This window comes from Chiloscyllium punctatum, chromosome 4 (assembly GCF_047496795.1).
Source record: "Chiloscyllium punctatum isolate Juve2018m chromosome 4, sChiPun1.3, whole genome shotgun sequence".
NCBI lineage: Eukaryota > Metazoa > Chordata > Chondrichthyes > Orectolobiformes > Hemiscylliidae > Chiloscyllium > Chiloscyllium punctatum.
Window position 1 is genome coordinate 106,864,128 of NC_092742.1, and position 26,590 is coordinate 106,890,717.

Consider the following 26,590-nt stretch of genomic DNA (forward strand, 5'->3'; position numbering starts at 1 on the left):
CACGAGATGATTCAATAATTATAGCTTCTCTCTTTCATTCAATGTCTCCAGCCAAATACATTCATTGACAGAAACAAACTATATCATTCAATGATACAAACGTTATTCATTGCTTCAATGAGTTGAGCTTCTCTCATTCCTTCAATGCCTCAAGCTTAACTCATTCATTGTAAGAAACAAAATGTATTCGTTCAATTGTTGAATTCAGCCTCAAACATACATTCAATGAATCAAACGTTTTTCATTGATTCAATGAAACAAACTTAACTCATTCTTTGTAAGAAACAAAATGTATTCGTTCAATTGTTGAATTAAGCCTCAAACATACATTCAATGAATCAAACGTTTTTCATTGATTCAATGAAACAAACTGCCCGAGATGATTCAATAATTATTCCTTCTCTCTTTCATTCAATTTCTCCAACTTAATCCATTCAATGAAAGAAACATACCATATTCATTCATTCAATGAAAGAAACGTTCGTGTTCGGGTTAGGGTTAGGGTTAGGGTTAGCGTTAGGCTTAGGGTTAGGGTTAGGGTTGTGTTATTGTTAGGGTCAGGGTTAGGGTCAGGGTTTGGTTTAGGTTTAGGGTTAGCTGCTCTCATTCATTCAATGCCTCGAGCTTAACTCATTCATTGAAAGAAACATACGGTATTCATTCAATTGTTGAATGAAACTGCAATCGTACATTCAATGAATTTAACGTTATTCATTGATTCAATGCAAAAGCCTGCACGAGGTGATTCAATGAACATGGCTCCGCTCTTTCATTTAATATCACCAGATAAAATCATTCATTGAAAGAAACTAACTGTATTCATTCATTGAAACAAACGTTATTCATTGATTCAATGAGTTGAGCTTCTCTTATTCATTCAATGCTCAAGCTTAACTCATTCATTGTAAGAAACAAAATGTAGTCGTTCAATTGTTGAATTAAGCTTCAAACATACATTCAATGAAACAAACTGCGCGAGATGATTCAATAAACATACCTCCGATCTTTCATTCAATGTCTTCAGCCATACCATTCGTTGAACGAAACAAACTGTATTCATTCAATGAAACAAACGTCATTCATTAATTCAATGAGTTGAGCTTCTCTCATTCTTTCAATGCCTCAAGCTTAAATCATTCATTGTAAGAAACAAAATGTAGTCGTTCAATTGTTGAATTAAGCTTCAAACATACATTCAATGATTCAAACGCTTTTCATTGATTGAATCAAACTAACTGCAAGAGTTGATTCAATGATTAGAACTTCTCTCTTTTATTCAATGTGTCCAGCTCCATACATTCATTGACTCAAACAAACTGCATTCGTTCATTCAATGAAACAAACGTTATTCATAGCTTCGCTTCTCTCATTCATTCAATCCCTCAACTTAACTCATTCATTGTAAGAAACAAAATGTATTCGTTCAATTGTTGAATTAAGCCTCAAACATACATTCAATGAATCAAACGTTTTTCATTGATTCAATGAAACAAACTTCACGAGATGATTCAATGATTAGAACTCCTCTGTTGTATTCAATATCTCTAGCTTAATACAGTCACTGAAAGAAACAAACTGTATTCATTCATTCAATGAACAAACGTTATTCATTGATTAAATGAGTTGAGCTTCTCTCATTCATTCAATGCTTCAAGCTTAACTCATACATTGTAAGAAACAAAATGTATTCGTTCAATTGTTGAATTAAGCCTCAAACATACATTCAATGAATGAAACGTTTTTCATTGATTCAATGAAACAAACTTAACTCATTCTTTGTAAGAAACAAAATGTATTCGTTCGATTGCTGAATTAAGCCTCAAACATACATTCAATGAATCAAACGTTTTTCATTGATTCAATGAAACAAACTGCACAAGATGATTCAATGATTAGAACTTCTCTCTTTCATTCATTGTCTCCAGCGTCAGACATTCATTGACAGAAACAAACTGTATTCATTCATTCAATGAAACAAACGTTATTCATTCATTCAATGAGTTGAGCTTCTCTCATTCATTCAATGCCTCAAGATTAACTCAGTCATTGGAAGAAACAAAATGTAGTCGTTCAATTGTTGTATGAAAAATCCATCGTACTTTCAATGAATCAAACGTTGTTGATTGATTAATTGAAACAAACTGCTCGAGGTGATTCAATAAACACAGCTTCGCTCTTTCATTCAATATCACCAGATAAAATCATTCATTGAATGAAACTAACTATATTCATTCATTGAAACAAACGTTATTCATTGATTCAATGAGTTGAGCTTCTCTTATTCATTCAATGCCTCAAGCTTAACTCAATCATTGAATGAAACAAACCGTATTCGTCCAATTGTTGAATGAAACATCCATCAAACTTTTAATGAATCAAACGTTATTCATTGATTCAAACAAACTGCACGAGATGATTTAATAATTATAGCTTCTCTCTTTCATTCAATGTCTCCAGCCAAATACATTCATTGACAGAAACAAACTATATCATTCAATGATACAAACGTTATTCATTGATTCAATGAGTTGAGTTTCTCTCATTCTTTCTACGCCTCAAGACTAACTCATTCATTCTAAGAAACAAAACGTAGTCGTTCAATTGTTGAATTAAGCTTCAAACATACATTCAGTGATTCAAACGCTTTCGATTGATTCAATGAAACAAACTGCACGACATGATTCAATAATTATAGCTTCTCTCTTTCATTCAATGTCTCCAGCCAAATACATTCATTGACAGAAACAAACTATATCATTCAATGATACAAACGTTATTCATTGCTTCAATGAGTTGAGCTTCTCTCATTCCTTCAATGCCTCAAGCTTAACTCATTCATTGTAAGAAACAAAATGTATTCGTTCAATTGTTGAATTCAGCCTCAAACATACATTCAATGAATCAAACGTTTTTCATTGATTCAATGAAACAAACTTAACTCATTCTTTGTAAGAAACAAAATGTATTCGTTCAATTGTTGAATTAAGCCTCAAACATACATTCAATGAATCAAACGTTTTTCATTGATTCAATGAAACAAACTGCCCGAGATGATTCAATAATTATTCCTTCTCTCTTTCATTCAATTTCTCCAACTTAATCCAGTCAATGAAAGAAACATACCACATTCATTCATTCAATGAAAGAAACGTTCGTGTTCGGGTTAGGGTTAGGGTTAGCGTTAGGCTTAGGGTTAGGGTTAGGGTTGTGTTATTGTTAGGGTCAGGATTAGGGTCAGGGTTTGGTTTAGGTTTAGGGTTAGCTGCTCTCATTCATTCAATGCCTCGAGCTTAACTCATTCATTGAAAGAAACATACGGTATTCATTCAATTGTTGAATGAAACTGCAATCGTACATTCAATGAATTTAACGTTATTCATTGATTCAATGCAAAAACCTGCACGAGGTGATTCAATGAACATGGCTCCGCTCTTTCATTTAATATCACCAGATAAAATCATTCATTGAAAGAAACTAACTGTATTCATTCATTGAAACAAACGTTATTCATTGATTCAATGAGTTGAGCTTCTCTTATTCATTCAATGCTCAAGCTTAACTCATTCATTGTAAGAAACAAAATGTAGTCGTTCAATTGTTGAATTAAGCTTCAAACATACATTCAATGAAACAAACTGCGCGAGATGATTCAATAAACATACCTCCGATCTTTCATTCAATGTCTTCAGCCATACCATTCGTTGAAAGAAACAAACTGTATTCATTCAATGAAACAAACGTCATTCATTAATTCAATGAGTTGAGCTTCTCTCATTCTTTCAATGCCTCAAGCTTAAATCATTCATTGTAAGAAACAAAATGTAGTCGTTCAATTGTTGAATTAAGCTTCAAACATACATTCAATGATTCAAACGCTTTTCATTGATTGAATCAAACTAACTGCAAGAGTTGATTCAATGATTAGAACCTCTCTTTTATTCAATGTGTCCAGCTCCATACATTGATTGACTCAAACAAACTGCATTCGTTCATTCAATGAAACAAACGTTATTCATAGCTTCGCTTCTCTCATTCATTCAATCCCTCAACTTAACTCATTCATTGTAAGAAACAAAATGTATTCGTTCAATTGTTGAATTAAGCCTCAAACATACATTCAATGAATCAAACGTTTTTCATTGATTCAAAGAAACAAACTTCACGAGATGATTCAATGATTAGAACTCCTCTGTTGTATTCAATATCTCTAGCTTAATACAGTAACTGAAAGAAACAAACTGTATTCATTCATTCAATGAACAAACGTTATTCATTGATTAAATGAGTTGAGCTTCTCTCATTCATTCAATGCTTCAAGCTTAACTCATACATTGTAAGAAACAAAATGTATTCGTTCGATTGCTGAATTAAGCCTCAAACATACATTCAATGAATCAAACGTTTTTCATTGATTCAATGAAACAAACTTAACTCATTCTTTGTAAGAAACAAAATGTATTCGTTCAATTGTTGAATTAAGCCTCAAACATACATTCAATGAATCAAACGTTTTTCATTGATTCAATGAAACAAACTGCCCGAGATGATTCAATAATTATTCCTTCTCTCTTTCATTCAATTTCTCCAACTTAATCCAGTCAATGAAAGAAACATACCACATTCATTCATTCAATGAAAGAAACGTTCGTGTTCGGGTTAGGGTTAGGGTTAGCGTTAGGCTTAGGGTTAGGGTTAGGGTTGTGTTATTGTTAGGGTCAGGATTAGGGTCAGGGTTTGGTTTAGGTTTAGGGTTAGCTGCTCTCATTCATTCAATGCCTCGAGCTTAACTCATTCATTGAAAGAAACATACGGTATTCATTCAATTGTTGAATGAAACTGCAATCGTACATTCAATGAATTTAACGTTATTCATTGATTCAATGCAAAAACCTGCACGAGGTGATTCAATGAACATGGCTCCGCTCTTTCATTTAATATCACCAGATAAAATCATTCATTGAAAGAAACTAACTGTATTCATTCATTGAAACAAACGTTATTCATTGATTCAATGAGTTGAGCTTCTCTTATTCAGTCAATGCTCAAGCTTAACTCATTCATTGTAAGAAACAAAATGTAGTCGTTCAATTGTTGAATTAAGCTTCAAACATACATTCAATGAAACAAACTGCGCGAGATGATTCAATAAACATACCTCCGATCTTTCATTCAATGTCTTCAGCCATACCATTCGTTGAAAGAAACAAACTGTATTCATTCAATGAAACAAACGTCATTCATTAATTCAATGAGTTGAGCTTCTCTCATTCTTTCAATGCCTCAAGCTTAAATCATTCATTGTAAGAAACAAAATGTAGTCGTTCAATTGTTGAATTAAGCTTCAAACATACATTCAATGATTCAAACGCTTTTCATTGATTGAATCAAACTAACTGCAAGAGTTGATTCAATGATTAGAACTTCTCTCTTTTATTCAATGTGTCCAGCTCCATACATTCATTGACTCAAACAAACTGCATTCGTTCATTCAATGAAACAAACGTTATTCATAGCTTCGCTTCTCTCATTCATTCAATCCCTCAACTTAACTCATTCATTGTAAGAAACAAAATGTATTCGTTCAATTGTTGAATTAAGCCTCAAACATACATTCAATGAATCAAACGTTTTTCATTGATTCAATGAAACAAACTTCACGAGATGATTCAATGATTAGAACTCCTCTGTTGTATTCAATATCTCTAGCTTAATACAGTCACTGAAAGAAACAAACTGTATTCATTCATTCAATGAACAAACGTTATTCATTGATTAAATGAGTTGAGCTTCTCTCATTCATTCAATGCTTCAAGCTTAACTCATACATTTTAAGAAACAAAATGTATTCGTTCGATTGCTGAATTAAGCCTCAAACATACATTCAATGAATGAAACGTTTTTCATTGATTCAATGAAACAAACTTAACTCATTCTTTGTAAGAAACAAAATGTATTCGTTCGATTGCTGAATTAAGCCTCAAACATACATTCAATGAATGAAACGTTTTTCATTGATTCAATGAAACAAACTGCACAAGATGATTCAATGATTAGAACTTCTCTCTTTCATTCATTGTCTCCAGCGTCAGACATTCATTGACAGAAACAAACTGTATTCATTCATTCAATGAAACAAACGTTATTCATTCATTCAATGAGTTGAGCTTCTCTCATTCATTCAATGCCTCAAGATTAACTCAATCATTGGAAGAAACAAAATGTAGTCGTTCAATTGTTGTATGAAAAATCCATCGTACTTTCAATGAATCAAACGTTGTTGATTGATAAATTTAAACAAACTGCTCGAGGTGATTCAATAAACACAGCTTCGCTCTTTCATTCAATATCACCAGATAAAATCATTCATTGAATGAAACTAACTATATTCATTCATTGAAACAAACGTTATTCATTGATTCAATGAGTTGAGCTTCTCTTATTCATTCAATGCCTCAAGCTTAACTCAATCATTGAATGAAACAAACCGTATTCGTCCAATTGTTGAATGAAACATCCATCAAACTTTTAATGAATCAAACGTTGTTCATTGATTCAAGCAAAGTGCACGAGATGATTCAATAATTATAGCTTCTCTCTTTCATTCAATGTCTCCAGCCAAATACATTCATTGACAGAAACAAACTATATCATTCAATGATACAAACGTTATTCATTGATTCAATGAGTTGAGTTTCTCTCATTCTTTCTACGCCTCAAGACTAACTCATTCATAATAAGAAACAAAACGTAGTCGTTCAATTGTTGAATTAAGCTTCAAACATACATTCAGTGATTCAAACGCTTTTGATTGATTCAATGAAACAAACTGCACGAGATGATTCAATAATTATAGCTTCTCTCTTTCATTCAATGTCTCCAGCCAAATACATTCATTGACAGAAACAAACTATATCATTCAATGATACAAACGTTATTCATTGCTTCAATGAGTTGAGCTTCTCTCATTCCTTCAATGCCTCAAGCTTAACTCATTCATTGTAAGAAACAAAATGTATTCGTTCAATTGTTGAATTCAGCCTCAAACATACATTCAATGAATCAAACGTTTTTATTGATTCAATGAAACAAACTTAACTCATTCTTTGTAAGAAACAAAATGTATTCGTTCAATTGTTGAATTAAGCCTCAAACATACATTCAATGAATCTAACGTTTTTCATTGATTCAATGAAACAAACTGCCCGAGATGATTCAATAATTATTCCTTCTCTCTTTCATTCAATTTCTCCAACTTAATCCAGTCAATGAAAGAAACATACCATATTCATTCATTCAATGAAAGAAACGTTCGTGTTCGGGTTAGGGTTAGGGTTAGCGTTAGGCTTAGGGTTAGGGTTAGGGTTGTGTTATTGTTAGGGTCAGGGTTAGGGTCAGGGTTTGGTTTAGGTTTAGGGTTAGCTGCTCTCATTCATTCAATGCCTCGAGCTTAACTCATTCATTGAAAGAAACATACGGTATTCATTCAATTGTTGAATGAAACTGCAATCGTACATTCAATGAATTTAACGTTATTCATTGATTCAATGCAAAAACCTGCACGAGGTGATTCAATGTACATGGCTCCGCTCTTTCATTTAATATAACCAGATAAAATCATTCATTGAAAGAAACTAACTGTATTCATTCATTGAAACAAACGTTATTCATTGATTCAATGAGTTGAGCTTCTCTTATTCATTCAATGCTCAAGCTTAACTCATTCATTGTAAGAAACAAAATGTAGTCGTTCAATTGTTGAATTAAGCTTCAAACATACATTCAATGAAACAAACTGCGCGAGATGATTCAATAAACATACCTCCGATCTTTCATTCAATGTCTTCAGCCATACCATTCGTTGAAAGAAACAAACTGTATTCATTCAATGAAACAAACGTCATTCATTAATTCAATGAGTTGAGCTTCTCTCATTCTTTCAATGCCTCAAGCTTAAATCATTCATTGTAAGAAACAAAATGTAGTCGTTCAATTGTTGAATTAAGCTTCAAACATACATTCAATGATTCAAACGCTTTTCATTGATTGAATCAAACTAACTGCAAGAGTTGATTCAATGATTAGAACTTCTCTCTTTTATTCAATGTGTCCAGCTCCATACATTCATTGACTCAAACAAACTGCATTCGTTCATTCAATGAAACAAACGTTATTCATAGCTTCGCTTCTCTCATTCATTCAATCCCTCAACTTAACTCATTCATTGTAAGAAACAAAATGTATTCGTTCAATTGTTGAATTAAGCCTCAAACATACATTCAATGAATCAAACGTTTTTCATTGATTCAATGAAACAAACTTCACGAGATGATTCAATGATTAGAACTCCTCTGTTGTATTCAATATCTCTAGCTTAATACAGTCACTGAAAGAAACAAACTGTATTCATTCATTCAATGAACAAACGTTATTCATTGATTAAATGAGTTGAGCTTCTCTCATTCATTCAATGCTTCAAGCTTAAATCATACATTGTAAGAAACAAAATGTATTCGTTCGATTGCTGAATTAAGCCTCAAACATACATTCAATGAATGAAACGTTTTTCATTGATTCAATGAAACAAACTTAACTCATTCTTTGTAAGAAACAAAATGTATTCGTTCGATTGCTGAATTAAGCCTCAAACATACATTCAATGAATGAAACGTTATTCATTGATTCAATGAAACAAACTGCACAAGATGATTCAATGATTAGAACTTCTCTCTTTCATTCATTGTCTCCAGCGTCAGACATTCATTGACAGAAACAAACTGTATTCATTCATTCAATGAAACAAACGTTTTTCATTCATTCAATGAGTTGAGCTTCTCTCATTCATTCAATGCCTCAAGATTAACTCAATCATTGGAAGAAACAAAATGTAGTCGTTCAATTGTTGTATGAAAAATCCATCGTACTTTCAATGAATCAAACGTTGTTGATTGATAAATTTAAACAAACTGCTCGAGGTGATTCAATAAACACAGCTTCGCTCTTTCATTCAATATCACCAGATAAAATCATTCATTGAATGAAACTAACTATATTCATTCATTGAAACAAACGTTATTCATTGATTCAATGAGTTGAGCTTCTCTTATTCATTCAATGCCTCAAGCTTAACTCAATCATTGAATGAAACAAACCGTATTCGTCCAATTGTTGAATGAAACATCCATCAAACTTTTAATGAATCAAACGTTGTTCATTGATTCAAGCAAAGTGCACGAGATGATTCAATAATTATAGCTTCTCTCTTTCATTCAATGTCTCCAGCCAAATACATTCATTGACAGAAACAAACTATATCATTCAATGATACAAACGTTATTCATTGATTCAATGAGTTGAGTTTCTCTCATTCTTTCTACGCCTCAAGACTAACTCATTCATAATAAGAAACAAAACGTAGTCGTTCAATTGTTGAATTAAGCTTCAAACATACATTCAGTGATTCAAACGCTTTTGATTGATTCAATGAAACAAACTGCACGAGATGATTCAATAATTATAGCTTCTCTCTTTCATTCAATGTCTCCAGCCAAATACATTCATTGACAGAAACAAACTATATCATTCAATGATACAAACGTTATTCATTGCTTCAATGAGTTGAGCTTCTCTCATTCCTTCAATGCCTCAAGCTTAACTCATTCATTGTAAGAAACAAAATGTATTCGTTCAATTGTTGAATTCAGCCTCAAACATACATTCAATGAATCAAACGTTTTTATTGATTCAATGAAACAAACTTAACTCATTCTTTGTAAGAAACAAAATGTATTCGTTCAATTGTTGAATTAAGCCTCAAACATACATTCAATGAATCAAACGTTTTTCATTGATTCAATGAAACAAACTGCCCGAGATGATTCAATAATTATTCCTTCTCTCTTTCATTCAATTTCTCCAACTTAATCCAGTCAATGAAAGAAACATACCATATTCATTCATTCAATGAAAGAAACGTTCGTGTTCGGGTTAGGGTTAGGGTTAGCGTTAGGCTTAGGGTTAGGGTTAGGGTTGTGTTATTGTTAGGGTCAGGGTTAGGGTCAGGGTTTGGTTTAGGTTTAGGGTTAGCTGCTCTCATTCATTCAATGCCTCGAGCTTAACTCATTCATTGAAAGAAACATACGGTATTCATTCAATTGTTGAATGAAACTGCAATCGTACATTCAATGAATTTAACGTTATTCATTGATTCAATGCAAAAACCTGCACGAGGTGATTCAATGAACATGGCTCCGCTCTTTTATTTAACATCACCAGATAAAATCATTCATTGAAAGAAACTAACTGTATTCATTCATTGAAACAAACGTTATTCATTGATTCAATGAGTTGAGCTTCTCTTATTCATTCAATGCTCAAGCTTAACTCATTCATTGTAAGAAACAAAATGTAGTCGTTCAATTGTTGAATTAAGCTTCAAACATACATTCAATGAAACAAACTGCGCGAGATGATTCAATAAACATACCTCCGATCTTTCATTCAATGTCTTCAGCCATACCATTCGTTGAAAGAAACAAACTGTATTCATTCAATGAAACAAACGTCATTCATTAATTCAATGAGTTGAGCTTCTCTCATTCTTTCAATGCCTCAAGCTTAAATCATTCATTGTAAGAAACAAAATGTAGTCGTTCAATTGTTGAATTAAGCTTCAAACATACATTCAATGATTCAAACGCTTTTCATTGATTGAATCAAACTAACTGCAAGAGTTGATTCAATGATTAGAACTTCTCTCTTTTATTCAATGTGTCCAGCTCCATACATTCATTGACTCAAACAAACTGCATTCGTTCATTCAATGAAACAAACGTTATTCATAGCTTCGCTTCTCTCATTCATTCAATCCCTCAACTTAACTCATTCATTGTAAGAAACAAAATGTATTCGTTCAATTGTTGAATTAAGCCTCAAACATACATTCAATGAATCAAACGTTTTTCATTGATTCAATGAAACAAACTTCACGAGATGATTCAATGATTAGAACTCCTCTGTTGTATTCAATATCTCTAGCTTAATACAGTCACTGAAAGAAACAAACTGTATTCATTCATTCAATGAACAAACGTTATTCATTGATTAAATGAGTTGAGCTTCTCTCATTCATTCAATGCTTCAAGCTTAAATCATACATTGTAAGAAACAAAATGTATTCGTTCGATTGCTGAATTAAGCCTCAAACATACATTCAATGAATGAAACGTTTTTCATTGATTCAATGAAACAAACTTAACTCATTCTTTGTAAGAAACAAAATGTATTCGTTCGATTGCTGAATTAAGCCTCAAACATACATTCAATGAATGAAACGTTATTCATTGATTCAATGAAACAAACTGCACAAGATGATTCAATGATTAGAACTTCTCTCTTTCATTCATTGTCTCCAGCGTCAGACATTCATTGACAGAAACAAACTGTATTCATTCATTCAATGAAACAAACGTTTTTCATTCATTCAATGAGTTGAGCTTCTCTCATTCATTCAATGCCTCAAGATTAACTCAATCATTGGAAGAAACAAAATGTAGTCGTTCAATTGTTGTATGAAAAATCCATCGTACTTTCAATGAATCAAACGTTGTTGATTGATAAATTTAAACAAACTGCTCGAGGTGATTCAATAAACACAGCTTCGCTCTTTCATTCAATATCACCAGATAAAATCATTCATTGAATGAAACTAACTATATTCATTCATTGAAACAAACGTTATTCATTGATTCAATGAGTTGAGCTTCTCTTATTCATTCAATGCCTCAAGCTTAACTCAATCATTGAATGAAACAAACCGTATTCGTCCAATTGTTGAATGAAACATCCATCAAACTTTTAATGAATCAAACGTTGTTCATTGATTCAAGCAAAGTGCACGAGATGATTCAATAATTATAGCTTCTCTCTTTCATTCAATGTCTCCAGCCAAATACATTCATTGACAGAAACAAACTATATCATTCAATGATACAAACGTTATTCATTGATTCAATGAGTTGAGTTTCTCTCATTCTTTCTACGCCTCAAGACTAACTCATTCATAATAAGAAACAAAACGTAGTCGTTCAATTGTTGAATTAAGCTTCAAACATACATTCAGTGATTCAAACGCTTTTGATTGATTCAATGAAACAAACTGCACGAGATGATTCAATAATTATAGCTTCTCTCTTTCATTCAATGTCTCCAGCCAAATACATTCATTGACAGAAACAAACTATATCATTCAATGATACAAACGTTATTCATTGCTTCAATGAGTTGAGCTTCTCTCATTCCTTCAATGCCTCAAGCTTAACTCATTCATTGTAAGAAACAAAATGTATTCGTTCAATTGTTGAATTCAGCCTCAAACATACATTCAATGAATCAAACGTTTTTATTGATTCAATGAAACAAACTTAACTCATTCTTTGTAAGAAACAAAATGTATTCGTTCAATTGTTGAATTAAGCCTCAAACATACATTCAATGAATCAAACGTTTTTCATTGATTCAATGAAACAAACTGCCCGAGATGATTCAATAATTATTCCTTCTCTCTTTCATTCAATTTCTCCAACTTAATCCAGTCAATGAAAGAAACATACCATATTCATTCATTCAATGAAAGAAACGTTCGTGTTCGGGTTAGGGTTAGGGTTAGCGTTAGGCTTAGGGTTAGGGTTAGGGTTGTGTTATTGTTAGGGTCAGGGTTAGGGTCAGGGTTTGGTTTAGGTTTAGGGTTAGCTGCTCTCATTCATTCAATGCCTCGAGCTTAACTCATTCATTGAAAGAAACATACGGTATTCATTCAATTGTTGAATGAAACTGCAATCGTACATTCAATGAATTTAACGTTATTCATTGATTCAATGCAAAAACCTGCACGAGGTGATTCAATGAACATGGCTCCGCTCTTTTATTTAACATCACCAGATAAAATCATTCATTGAAAGAAACTAACTGTATTCATTCATTGAAACAAACGTTATTCATTGATTCAATGAGTTGAGCTTCTCTTATTCATTCAATGCTCAAGCTTAACTCATTCATTGTAAGAAACAAAATGTAGTCGTTCAATTGTTGAATTAAGCTTCAAACATACATTCAATGAAACAAACTGCGCGAGATGATTCAATAAACATACCTCCGATCTTTCATTCAATGTCTTCAGCCATACAATTCGTTGAAAGAAACAAACTGTATTCATTCAATGAAACAAACGTCATTCATTAATTCAATGAGTTGAGCTTCTCTCATTCTTTCAATGCCTCAAGCTTAAATCATTCATTGTAAGAAACAAAATGTAGTCGTTCAATTGTTGAATTAAGCTTCAAACATACATTCAATGATTCAAACGCTTTTCATTGATTGAATCAAACTAACTGCAAGAGTTGATTCAATGATTAGAACTTCTCTCTTTTATTCAATGTGTCCAGCTCCATACATTCATTGACTCAAACAAACTGCATTCGTTCATTCAATGAAACAAACGTTATTCATAGCTTCGCTTCTCTCATTCATTCAATCCCTCAACTTAACTCATTCATTGTAAGAAACAAAATGTATTCGTTCAATTGTTGAATTAAGCCTCAAACATACATTCAATGAATCAAACGTTTTTCATTGATTCAATGAAACAAACTTCACGAGATGATTCAATGATTAGAACTCCTCTGTTGTATTCAATATCTCTAGCTTAATACAGTCACTGAAAGAAACAAACTGTATTCATTCATTCAATGAACAAACGTTATTCATTGATTAAATGAGTTGAGCTTCTCTCATTCATTCAATGCTTCAAGCTTAAATCATACATTGTAAGAAACAAAATGTATTCGTTCGATTGCTGAATTAAGCCTCAAACATACATTCAATGAATGAAACGTTTTTCATTGATTCAATGAAACAAACTTAACTCATTCTTTGTAAGAAACAAAATGTATTCGTTCGATTGCTGAATTAAGCCTCAAACATACATTCAATGAATCAAACGTTTTTCATTGATTCAATGAAACAAACTGCACAAGATGATTCAATGATTAGAACTTCTCTCTTTCATTCATTGTCTCCAGCGTCAGACATTCATTGACAGAAACAAACTGTATTCATTCATTCAATGAAACAAACGTTATTCATTCATTCAATGAGTTGAGCTTCTCTCATTCATTCAATGCCTCAAGATTAACTCAATCATTGGAAGAAACAAAATGTAGTCGTTCAATTGTTGTATGAAAAATCCATCGTACTTTCAATGCATCAAACGTTGTTGATTGATAAATTTAAACAAACTGCTCGAGGTGAATCAATAAACACAGCTTCGCTCTTTCATTCAATATCACCAGATAAAATCATTCATTGAATGAAACTAACTATATTCATTGAAACAAACGTTATTCATTGATTCAATGAGTTGAGCTTCTCTTATTCATTCAATGCCTCAAGCTTAACTCAATCATTGAATGAAACAAACCGTATTCGTTCAATTGTTGAATGAAACATCCATCAAACTTTTAATGAATCAAACGTTATTCATTGATTCAAGCAAAGTGCACGAGATGATTCAATAATTATAGCTTCTCTCTTTCATTCAATGTCTCCAGCCAAATACATTCATTGACAGAAACAAACTATATCATTCAATGATACAAACGTTATTCATTGATTCAATGAGTTGAGTTTCTCTCATTCTTTCTACGCCTCAAGACTAACTCATTCATTCTAAGAAACAAAACGTAGTCGTTCAATTGTTGAATTAAGCTTCAAACATACATTCAGTGATTCAAACGCTTTTGATTGATTCAATGAAACAAACTGCACGACATGATTCAATAATTATAGCTTCTCTCTTTCATTCAATGTCTCCAGCCAAATACATTCATTGACAGAAACAAACTATATCATTCAATGATACAAACGTTATTCACTGCTTCAATGAGTTGAGCTTCTCTCATTCCTTCAATGCCTCAAGCTTAACTCATTCATTGTAAGAAACAAAATGTATTCGTTCAATTGTTGAATTCAGCCTCAAACATACATTCAATGAATCAAACGTTTTTCATTGATTCAATGAAACAAACTTAACTCATTCTTTGTAAGAAACAAAATGTATTCGTTCAATTGTTGAATTAAGCCTCAAACATACATTCAATGAATCTAACGTTTTTCATTGATTCAATGAAACAAACTGCCCGAGATGATTCAATAATTATTCCTTCTCTCTTTCATTCAATTTCTCCAACTTAATCCAGTCAATGAAAGAAACATACCATATTCATTCATTCAATGAAAGAAACGTTCGTGTTCGGGTTAGGGTTAGGGTTAGCGTTAGGCTTAGGGTTAGGGTTAGGGTTGTGTTATTGTTAGGGTCAGGGTTAGGGTCAGGGTTTGGTTTAGGTTTAGGGTTAGCTGCTCTCATTCATTCAATGCCTTGAGCTTAACTCATTCATTGAAAGAAACATACGGTATTCATTCAATTGTTGAATGAAACTGCAATCGTACATTCAATGAATTTAACGTTATTCATTGATTCAATGCAAAAACCTGCACGAGGTGATTCAATGAACATGGCTCCGCTCTTTCATTTAATATCACCAGATAAAATCATTCATTGAAAGAAACTAACTGTATTCATTGAAACAAACGTTATTCATTGATTCAATGAGTTGAGCTTCTCTTATTCATTCAATGCTCAAGCTTAACTCATTCATTGTAAGAAACAAAATGTAGTCGTTCAATTGTTGAATTAAGCTTCAAACATACATTCAATGAAACAAACTGCGCGAGATGATTCAATAAACATACCTCCGATCTTTCATTCAATGTCTTCAGCCATACCATTCGTTGAAAGAAACAAACTGTATTCATTCAATGAAACAAACGTCATTCATTAATTCAATGAGTTGAGCTTCTCTCATTCTTTCAATGCCTCAAGCTTAAATCATTCATTGTAAGAAACAAAATGTAGTCGTTCAATTGTTGAATTAAGCTTCAAACATACATTCAATGATTCAAACGCTTTTCATTGATTGAATCAAACTAACTGCAAGAGTTGATTCAATGATTAGAACTTCTCTCTTTTATTCAATGTGTCCAGCTCCATACATTCATTGACTCAAACAAACTGCATTCGTTCATTCAATGAAACAAACGTTATTCATAGCTTCGCTTCTCTCATTCATTCAATCCCTCAACTTAACTCATTCATTGTAAGAAACAAAATGTATTCGTTCAATTGTTGAATTAAGCCTCAAACATACATTCAATGAATCAAACGTTTTTCATTGATTCAATGAAACAAACTTCACGAGATGATTCAATGATTAGAACTCCTCTGTTGTATTCAATATCTCTAGCTTAATACAGTCACTGAAAGAAACAAACTGTATTCATTCATTCAATGAACAAACGTTATTCATTGATTAAATGAGTTGAGCTTCTCTCATTCATTCAATGCTTCAAGCTTAACTCATACATTTTAAGAAACAAAATGTATTCGTTCGATTGCTGAATTAAGCCTCAAACATACATTCAATGAATGAAACGTTTTTCATTGATTCAATGAAACAAACTTAACTCATTCTTTGTAAGAAACAAAATGTATTCGTTCGATTGCTGAATTAAGCCTCAAACATACATTCAATGAATGAAACGTTTTTCATTGATTCAATGAAACAAACTGCACAAGATGATTCAATGATTAGAACTTCTCTCTTTCATTCATTGTCTCCAGCGTCAGACATTCATTGACAGAAACAAACTGTATTCATTCATTCAATGAAACAAACGTTATTCATTCATTCAATGAGTTGAGCTTCTCTCATTCATTCAATGCCTCAAGCTTAACTCAATCATTGGAAGAAACAAAATGTAGTCGTTCAATTGTTGTATGAAAAATCCATCGTACTTTCAATGAATCAAACGTTTTTGATTGATTAATTGAAACAAACTGCTCGAGGTGATTCAATAAACACAGCTTCGCTCTTTCATTCAATATCACCAGATAAAATCATTCATTGAATGAAACTAACTATATTCATTCATTGAAACAAACGTTATTCATTGATTCAATGAGTTGAGCTTCTCTTATTCATTCAATGCCTCAAGCTTAACTCAATCATTGAATGAAACAAACCGTATTCGTCCAATTGTTGAATGAAACATCCATCAAACTTTTAATGAATCAAACGTTATTCATTGATTCAAGCAAAGTGCACGAGATGATTCAATAATTATAGCTTCTCTCTTTCATTCAATGTCTCCAGCCAAATACATTCATTGACAGAAACAAACTATATCATTCAATGATACAAACGTTATTCATTGATTCAATGAGTTGAGTTTCTCTCATTCTTTCTACGCCTCAAGACTAACTCATTCATTCTAAGAAACAAAACGTAGTCGTTCAATTGTTGAATTAAGCTTCAAACATACATTCAGTGATTCAAACGCTTTTGATTGATTCAATGAAACAAACTGCACGAGATGATTCAATAATTATAGCTTCTCTCTTTCATTCAATGTCTCCAGCCAAATACATTCATTGACAGAAACAAACTATATCATTCAATGATACAAACGTTATTCATTGCTTCAATGAGTTGAGCTTCTCTCATTCCTTCAATGCCTCAAGCTTAACTCATTCATTGTAAGAAACAAAATGTATTCGTTCAATTGTTGAATTCAGCCTCAAACATACATTCAATGAATCAAACGTTTTTCATTGATTCAATGAAACAAACTTAAATCATTCCTTGTAAGAAACAAAATGTATTCGTTCAATTGTTGAATTAAGCCTCAAACATACATTCAATGAATCAAACGTTTTTCATTGATTCAATGAAACAAACTGCCCGAGATGATTCAATAATTATTCCTTCTCTCTTTCATTCAATTTCTCCAACTTAATCCAGTCAATGAAAGAAACATACCATATTCATTCATTCAATGAAAGAAACGTTCGTGTTCGGGTTAGGGTTAGGGTTAGCGTTAGGCTTAGGGTTAGGGTTAGGGTTGTGTTATTGTTAGGGTCAGGGTTAGGGTCAGGGTTTGGTTTAGGTTTAGGGTTAGCTGCTCTCATTCATTCAATGCCTTGAGCTTAACTCATTCATTGAAAGAAACATACGGTATTCATTCAATTGTTGAATGAAACTGCAATCGTACATTCAATGAATTTAACGTTATTCATTGATTCAATGCAAAAACCTGCACGAGGTGATTCAATGAACATGGCTCCGCTCTTTCATTTAATATCACCAGATAAAATCATTCATTGAAAGAAACTAACTGTATTCATTCATTGAAACAAACGTTATTCATTGATTCAATGAGTTGAGCTTCTCTTATTCATTCAATGCTCAAGCTTAACTCATTCATTGTAAGAAACAAAATGTAGTCGTTCAATTGTTGAATTAAGCTTCAAACATACATTCAATGAAACAAACTGCGCGAGATGATTCAATAAACTTACCTCCGATCTTTCATTCAATGTCTTCAGCCATACCATTCGTTGAAAGAAACAAACTGTATTCATTCAATGAAACAAACGTCATTCATTAATTCAATGAGTTGAGCTTCTCTCATTCTTTCAATGCCTCAAGCTTAAATCATTCATTGTAAGAAACAAAATGTAGTCGTTCAATTGTTGAATTAAGCTTCAAACATACATTCAATGATTCAAACGCTTTTCATTGATTGAATCAAACTAACTGCAAGAGTTGATTCAATGATTAGAACTTCTCTCTTTTATTCAATGTGTCCAGCTCCATACATTCATTGACTCAAACAAACTGCATTCGTTCATTCAATGAAACAAACGTTATTCATAACTTCGCTTCTCTCATTCATTCAATCCCTCAACTTAACTCATTCATTGTAAGAAACAAAATGTATTCGTTCAATTGTTGAATTAAGCCTCAAACATACATTCAATGAATCAAACGTTTTTCATTGATTCAATGAAACAAACTTCACGAGATGATTCAATGATTAGAACTCCTCTGTTGTATTCAATATCTCTAGCTTAATACAGTCACTGAAAGAAACAAACTGTATTCATTCATTCAATGAACAAACGTTATTCATTGATTAAATGAGTTGAGCTTCTCTCATTCATTCATTGCTTCAAGCTTAACTCATACATTGTAAGAAACAAAATGTATTCGTTCGATTGCTGAATTAAGCCTCACACATACATTCAATGAATGAAACGTTTTTCATTGATTCAATGAAACAAACTTAACTCATTCTTTGTAAGAAACAAAATGTATTCGTTCGATTGCTGAATTAAGCCTCAAACATACATTCAATGAATGAAACGTTTTTCATTGATTCAATGAAACAAACTGCACAAGATGATTCAATGATTAGAACTTCTCTCTTTCATTCATTGTCTCCAGCGTCAGACATTCATTGACAGAAACAAACTGTATTCATTCATTCAATGAAACAAACGTTATTCATTCATTCAATGAGTTGAGCTTCTCTCATTCATTCAATGCCTCAAGATTATTTCAATCATTGGAAGAAACAAAATGTAGTCGTTCAATTGTTGTATGAAAAATCCATCGTACTTTCAATGAATCAAACGTTGTTGATTGATAAATTTAAACAAACTGCTCGAGGTGATTCAATAAACTCAGCTTCGCTCTTTCATTCAATATCACCAGATAAAATCATTCTTTGAATGAAACTAACTATATTCATTCATTGAAACAAACGTTATTCATTGATTCAATGAGTTGAGCTTCTCTTATTCATTCAATGCCTCAAGCTTAACTCAATCATTGAATGAAACAAACCGTATTCGTCCAATTGTTGAATGAAACATCCATCAAACTTTTAATGAATCAAACGTTATTCATTGATTCAAGCAAAGTGCACGAGATGATTCAATAATTATAGCTTCTCTCTTTCATTCAATGTCTCCAGCCAAATACATTCATTGACAGAAACAAACTATATCATTCAATGATACAAACGTTATTCATTGATTCAATGAGTTGAGTTTCTCTCATTCTTTCTACGCCTCAAGACTAACTCATTCATTCTAAGAAACAAAACGTAGTCGTTCAATTGTTGAATTAAGCTTCAAACATACATTCAGTGATTCAAACGCTTTTGATTGATTCAATGAAACAAACTGCACGAGATGATTCAATAATTATAGCTTCTCTCTTTCATTCAATGTCTCCAGCCAAATACATTCATTGACAGAAACAAACTATATCATTCAATGATACAAACGTTATTCATTGCTTCAATGAGTTGAGCTTCTCTCATTCCTTCAATGCCTCAAGCTTAACTCATTCATTGTAAGAAACAAAATGTATTCGTTCAATTGTTGAATTCAGCCTCAAACATACATTCAATGAATCAAACGTTTTTCATTGATTCAATGAAACAAACTTAACTCATTCTTTGTAAGAAACAAAATGTATTCGTTCAATTGTTGAATTAAGCCTCAAACATACATTCAATGAATCAAACGTTTTTCATTGATTCAATGAAACAAACTGCCCGAGATAATTCAATATTTATTCCTTCTCTCTTTCATTCAATTTCTCCAACTTAATCCATTCAATGAAAGAAACATACCATATTCATTCATTCAATGAAAGAAACGTTCGTGTTCGGGTTAGGGTTAGGGTTAGGGTTAGCGTTAGGCTTAGGGTTAGGGTTAGGGTTGTGTTATTGTTAGGGTCAGGGTTAGGGTCAGGGTTTGGTTTAGGTTTAGGGTTAGCTGCTCTCATTCATTCAATGCCTTGAGCTTAACTCATTCATTGAAAGAAACATACGGTATTCATTCAATTGTTGAATGAAACTGCAATCGTACATTCAATGAATTTAACGTTATTCATTGATTCAATGCAAAAACCTGCACGAGGTGATTCAATGAACATGGCTCCGCTCTTTCATTTAATATCACCAGATAAAATCATTCATTGAAAGAAACTAACTGTATTCATTCATTGAAACAAACGTTATTCATTGATTCAATGAGTTGAGCTTCTCTTATTCATTCAATGCTCAAGCTTAACTCATTCATTGTAAGAAACAAAATGTAGTCGTTCAATTGTTGAATTAAGCTTCAAACATACATTCAATGAAACAAACTGCGCGAGATGATTCAATAAACATACCTCCGATCTTTCATTCAATGTCTTCAGCCATACCATTCGTTGAAAGAAACAAACTGTATTCATTCAATGAAACAAACGTCATTCATTAATTCAATGAGTTGAGCTTCTCTCATTCTTTCAATGCCTCAAGCTTAAATCATTCATTGTAAGAAACAAAATGTAGTCGTTCAATTGTTGAATTAAGCTTCAAACATACATTCAATGATTCAAACGCTTTTCATTGATTGAATCAAACTAACTGCAAGAGTTGATTCAATGATTAGAACTTCTCTCTTTTATTCAATGTGTCCAGCTCCATACATTCATTGACTCAAACAAACTGCATTCGTTCATTCAATGAAACAAACGTTATTCATAACTTCGCTTCTCTCATTCATTCAATGCCTCAACTTAACTCATTCATTGTAAGAAACAAAATGTATTCGTTCAATTGTTGAATTAAGCCTCAAACATACATTCAATGAATCAAACGTTTTTCATTGATTCAATGAAACAAACTTCACGAGATGATTCAATGATTAGAACTCCTCTGTTGTATTCAATATCTCTAGCTTAATACAGTCACTGAAAGAAACAAACTGTATTCATTCATTCAATGAACAAACGTTATTCATTGATTAAATGAGTTGAGCTTCTCTCATTCATTCATTGCTTCAAGCTTAACTCATACATTGTAAGAAACAAAATGTATTCGTTCGATTGCTGAATTAAGCCTCACACATACATTCAATGAATGAAACGTTTTTCATTGATTCAATGAAACAAACTTAACTCATTCTTTGTAAGAAACAAAATGTATTCGTTCGATTGCTGAATTAAGCCTCAAACATACATTCAATGAATGAAACGTTTTTCATTGATTCAATGAAACAAACTGCACAAGATGATTCAATGATTAGAACTTCTCTCTTTCATTCATTGTCTCCAGCGTCAGACATTCATTGACAGAAACAAACTGTATTCATTCATTCAATGAAACAAACGTTATTCATTCATTCAATGAGTTGAGCTTCTCTCATTCATTCAATGCCTCAAGATTATTTCAATCATTGGAAGAAACAAAATGTAGTCGTTCAATTGTTGTATGAAAAATCCATCGTACTTTCAATGAATCAAACGTTGTTGATTGATAAATTTAAACAAACTGCTCGAGGTGATTCAATAAACTCAGCTTCGCTCTTTCATTCAATATCACCAGATAAAATCATTCTTTGAATGAAACTAACTATATTCATTCATTGAAACAAACGTTATTCATTGATTCAATGAGTTGAGCTTCTCTTATTCATTCAATGCCTCAAGCTTAACTCAATCATTGAATGAAACAAACCGTATTCGTCCAATTGTTGAATGAAACATCCATCAAACTTTTAATGAATCAAACGTTATTCATTGATTCAAGCAAAGTGCACGAGATGATTCAATAATTATAGCTTCTCTCTTTCATTCAATGTCTCCAGCCAAATACATTCATTGACAGAAACAAACTATATCATTCAATGATACAAACGTTATTCATTGATTCAATGAGTTGAGTTTCTCTCATTCTTTCTACGCCTCAAGACTAACTCATTCATTCTAAGAAACAAAACGTAGTCGTTCAATTGTTGAATTAAGCTTCAAACATACATTCAGTGATTCAAACGCTTTTGATTGATTCAATGAAACAAACTGCACGAGATGATTCAATAATTATAGCTTCTCTCTTTCATTCAATGTCTCCAGCCAAATACATTCATTGACAGAAACAAACTATATCATTCAATGATACAAACGTTATTCATTGCTTCAATGAGTTGAGCTTCTCTCATTCCTTCAATGCCTCAAGCTTAACTCATTCATTGTAAGAAACAAAATGTATTCGTTCAATTGTTGAATTCAGCCTCAAACATACATTCAATGAATCAAACGTTTTTCATTGATTCAATGAAACAAACTTAACTCATTCTTTGTAAGAAACAAAATGTATTCGTTCAATTGTTGAATTAAGCCTCAAACATACATTCAATGAATCAAACGTTTTTCATTGATTCAATGAAACAAACTGCCCGAGATAATTCAATATTTATTCCTTCTCTCTTTCATTCAATTTCTCCAACTTAATCCATTCAATGAAAGAAACATACCATATTCATTCATTCAATGAAAGAAACGTTCGTGTTCGGGTTAGGGTTAGGGTTAGGGTTAGCGTTAGGCTTAGGGTTAGGGTTAGGGTTGTGTTATTGTTAGGGTCAGGGTTAGGGTCAGGGTTTGGTTTAGGTTTAGGGTTAGCTGCTCTCATTCATTCAATGCCTCGAGCTTAACTCATTCATTGAAAGAAACATACGGTATTCATTCAATTGTTGAATGAAACTGCAATCGTACATTCAATGAATTTAACGTTATTCATTGATTCAATGCAAAAACCTGCACGAGGTGATTCAATGAACATGGCTCCGCTCTTTTATTTAACATCACCAGATAAAATCATTCATTGAAAGAAACTAACTGTATTCATTCATTGAATCAAACGTTATTCATTGATTCAATGAGTTGAGCTTCTCTTATTCATTCAATGCTCAAGCTTAACTCATTCATTGTAAGAAACAAAATGTAGTCGTTCAATTGTTGAATTAAGCTTCAAACATACATTCAATGAAACAAACTGCGCGAGATGATTCAATAAACATACCTCCGATCTTTCATTCAATGTCTTCAGCCATACCATTCGTTGAAAGAAACAAACTGTATTCATTCAATGAAACAAACGTCATTCATTGATTCAATGAGTTGAGCTTCTCTCATTCTTTCAATGCCTCAAGCTTAAATCATTCATTGTAAGAAACAAAATGTAGTCGTTCAATTGTTGAATTAAGCTTCAAACATACATTCAATGATTCAAACGCTTTTCATTGATTGAATCAAACAAACTGCAAGAGTTGATTCAATGATTAGAACTTCTCTCTTTTATTCAATGTGTCCAGCTCCATACATTCATTGACTCAAACAAACTGCATTCGTTCATTCAATGAAACAAACGTTATTCATAGCTTCGCTTCTCTCATTCATTCAATGCCTCAACTTAACTCATTCATTGTAAGAAACAAAATGTATTCGTTCAATTTTTGAATTAAGCCTCAAACATACATTCAATGAATCAAACGTTTTTCATTGATTCAATGAAACAAACTTCACGAGATGATTCAATGATTAGAACTCCTCTGTTGTATTCAATATCTCTAGCTTAATACAGTCACTGAAAGAAACAAACTGTATTCATTCATTCAATGAACAAACGTTATTCATTGATTAAATGAGTTGAGCTTCTCTCATTCATTCAATGCTTCAAGCTTAACTCATACATTGTAAGAAACAAAATGTATTCGTTCGATTGCTGAATTAAGCCTCAAACATACATTCAATGAATGAAACGTTTTTCATTGATTCAATGAAACAAACTTAACTCATTCTTTGTAAGAAACAAAATGTATTCGTTCGATTGCTGAATTAAGCCACAAATATACATTCAATGAATGAAACGTTTTTCATTGATTCAATGACACAAACTGCACGAGATGATTCAATGATTAGAACTTCTCTCTTTCATTCATTGTCTCCAGCGTCAGACATTCATTGACAGAAACAAACTGTATTCATTCATTCAATGAAACAAACGTTATTCATTCATTCAATGAGTTGAGCTTCTCTCATTCATTCAATGCCTCAAGATTATTTCAATCATTGGAAGAAACAAAATGTAGTCGTTCAATTGTTGTATGAAAAATCCATCGTACTTTCAATGAATCAAACGTTGTTGATTGATAAATTTAAACAAACTGCTCGAGGTGATTCAATAAACTCAGCTTCGCTCTTTCATTCAATATCACCAGATAAAATCATTCTTTGAATGAAACTAACTATATTCATTCATTGAAACAAACGTTATTCATTGATTCAATGAGTTGAGCTTCTCTTATTCATTCAATGCCTCAAGCTTAACTCAATCATTGAATGAAACAAACCGTATTCGTCCAATTGTTGAATGAAACATCCATCAAACTTTTAATGAATCAAACGTTATTCATTGATTCAAGCAAAGTGCACGAGATGATTCAATAATTATAGCTTCTCTCTTTCATTCAATGTCTCCAGCCAAATACATTCATTGACAGAAACAAACTATATCATTCAATGATACAAACGTTATTCATTGATTCAATGAGTTGAGTTTCTCTCATTCTTTCTACGCCTCAAGACTAACTCATTCATTCTAAGAAACAAAACGTAGTCGTTCAATTGTTGAATTAAGCTTCAAACATACATTCAGTGATTCAAACGCTTTTGATTGATTCAATGAAACAAACTGCACGAGATGATTCAATAATTATAGCTTCTCTCTTTCATTCAATGTCTCCAGCCAAATACATTCATTGACAGAAACAAACTATATCATTCAATGATACAAACGTTATTCATTGCTTCAATGAGTTGAGCTTCTCTCATTCCTTCAATGCCTCAAGCTTAACTCATTCATTGTAAGAAACAAAATGTATTCGTTCAATTGTTGAATTCAGCCTCAAACATACATTCAATGAATCAAACGTTTTTCATTGATTCAATGAAACAAACTTAACTCATTCTTTGTAAGAAACAAAATGTATTCGTTCAATTGTTGAATTAAGCCTCAAACATACATTCAATGAATCAAACGTTTTTCATTGATTCAATGAAACAAACTGCCCGAGATGATTCAATAATTATTCCTTCTCTCTTTCATTCAATTTCTCCAACTTAATCCATTCAATGAAAGAAACATACCATATTCATTCATTCAATGAAAGAAACGTTCGTGTTCGGGTTAGGGTTAGGGTTAGGGTTAGCGTTAGGCTTAGGGTTAGGGTTAGGGTTGTGTTATTGTTAGGGTCAGGGTTAGGGTCAGGGTTTGGTTTAGGTTTAGGGTTAGCTGCTCTCATTCATTCAATGCCTCGAGCTTAACTCATTCATTGAAAGAAACATACGGTATTCATTCAATTGTTGAATGAAACTGCAATCGTACATTCAATGAATTTTACGTTATTCATTGATTCAATGCAAAAACCTGCACGAGGTGATTCAATGAACATGGCTCCGCTCTTTTATTTAACATCACCAGATAAAATCATTCATTGAAAGAAACTAACTGTATTCATTGAAACAAACGTTATTCATTGATTCAATGAGTTGAGCTTCTCTTATTCATTCAATGCTCAAGCTTAACTCATTCATTGTAAGAAACAAAATGTAGTCGTTCAATTGTTGAATTAAGCTTCAAACATACATTCAATGAAACAAACTGCGCGAGATGATTCAATAAACATACCTCCGATCTTTCATTCAATGTCTTCAGCCATACCATTCGTTGAAAGAAACAAACTGTATTCATTCAATGAAACAAACGTCATTCATTGATTCAATGAGTTGAGCTTCTCTCA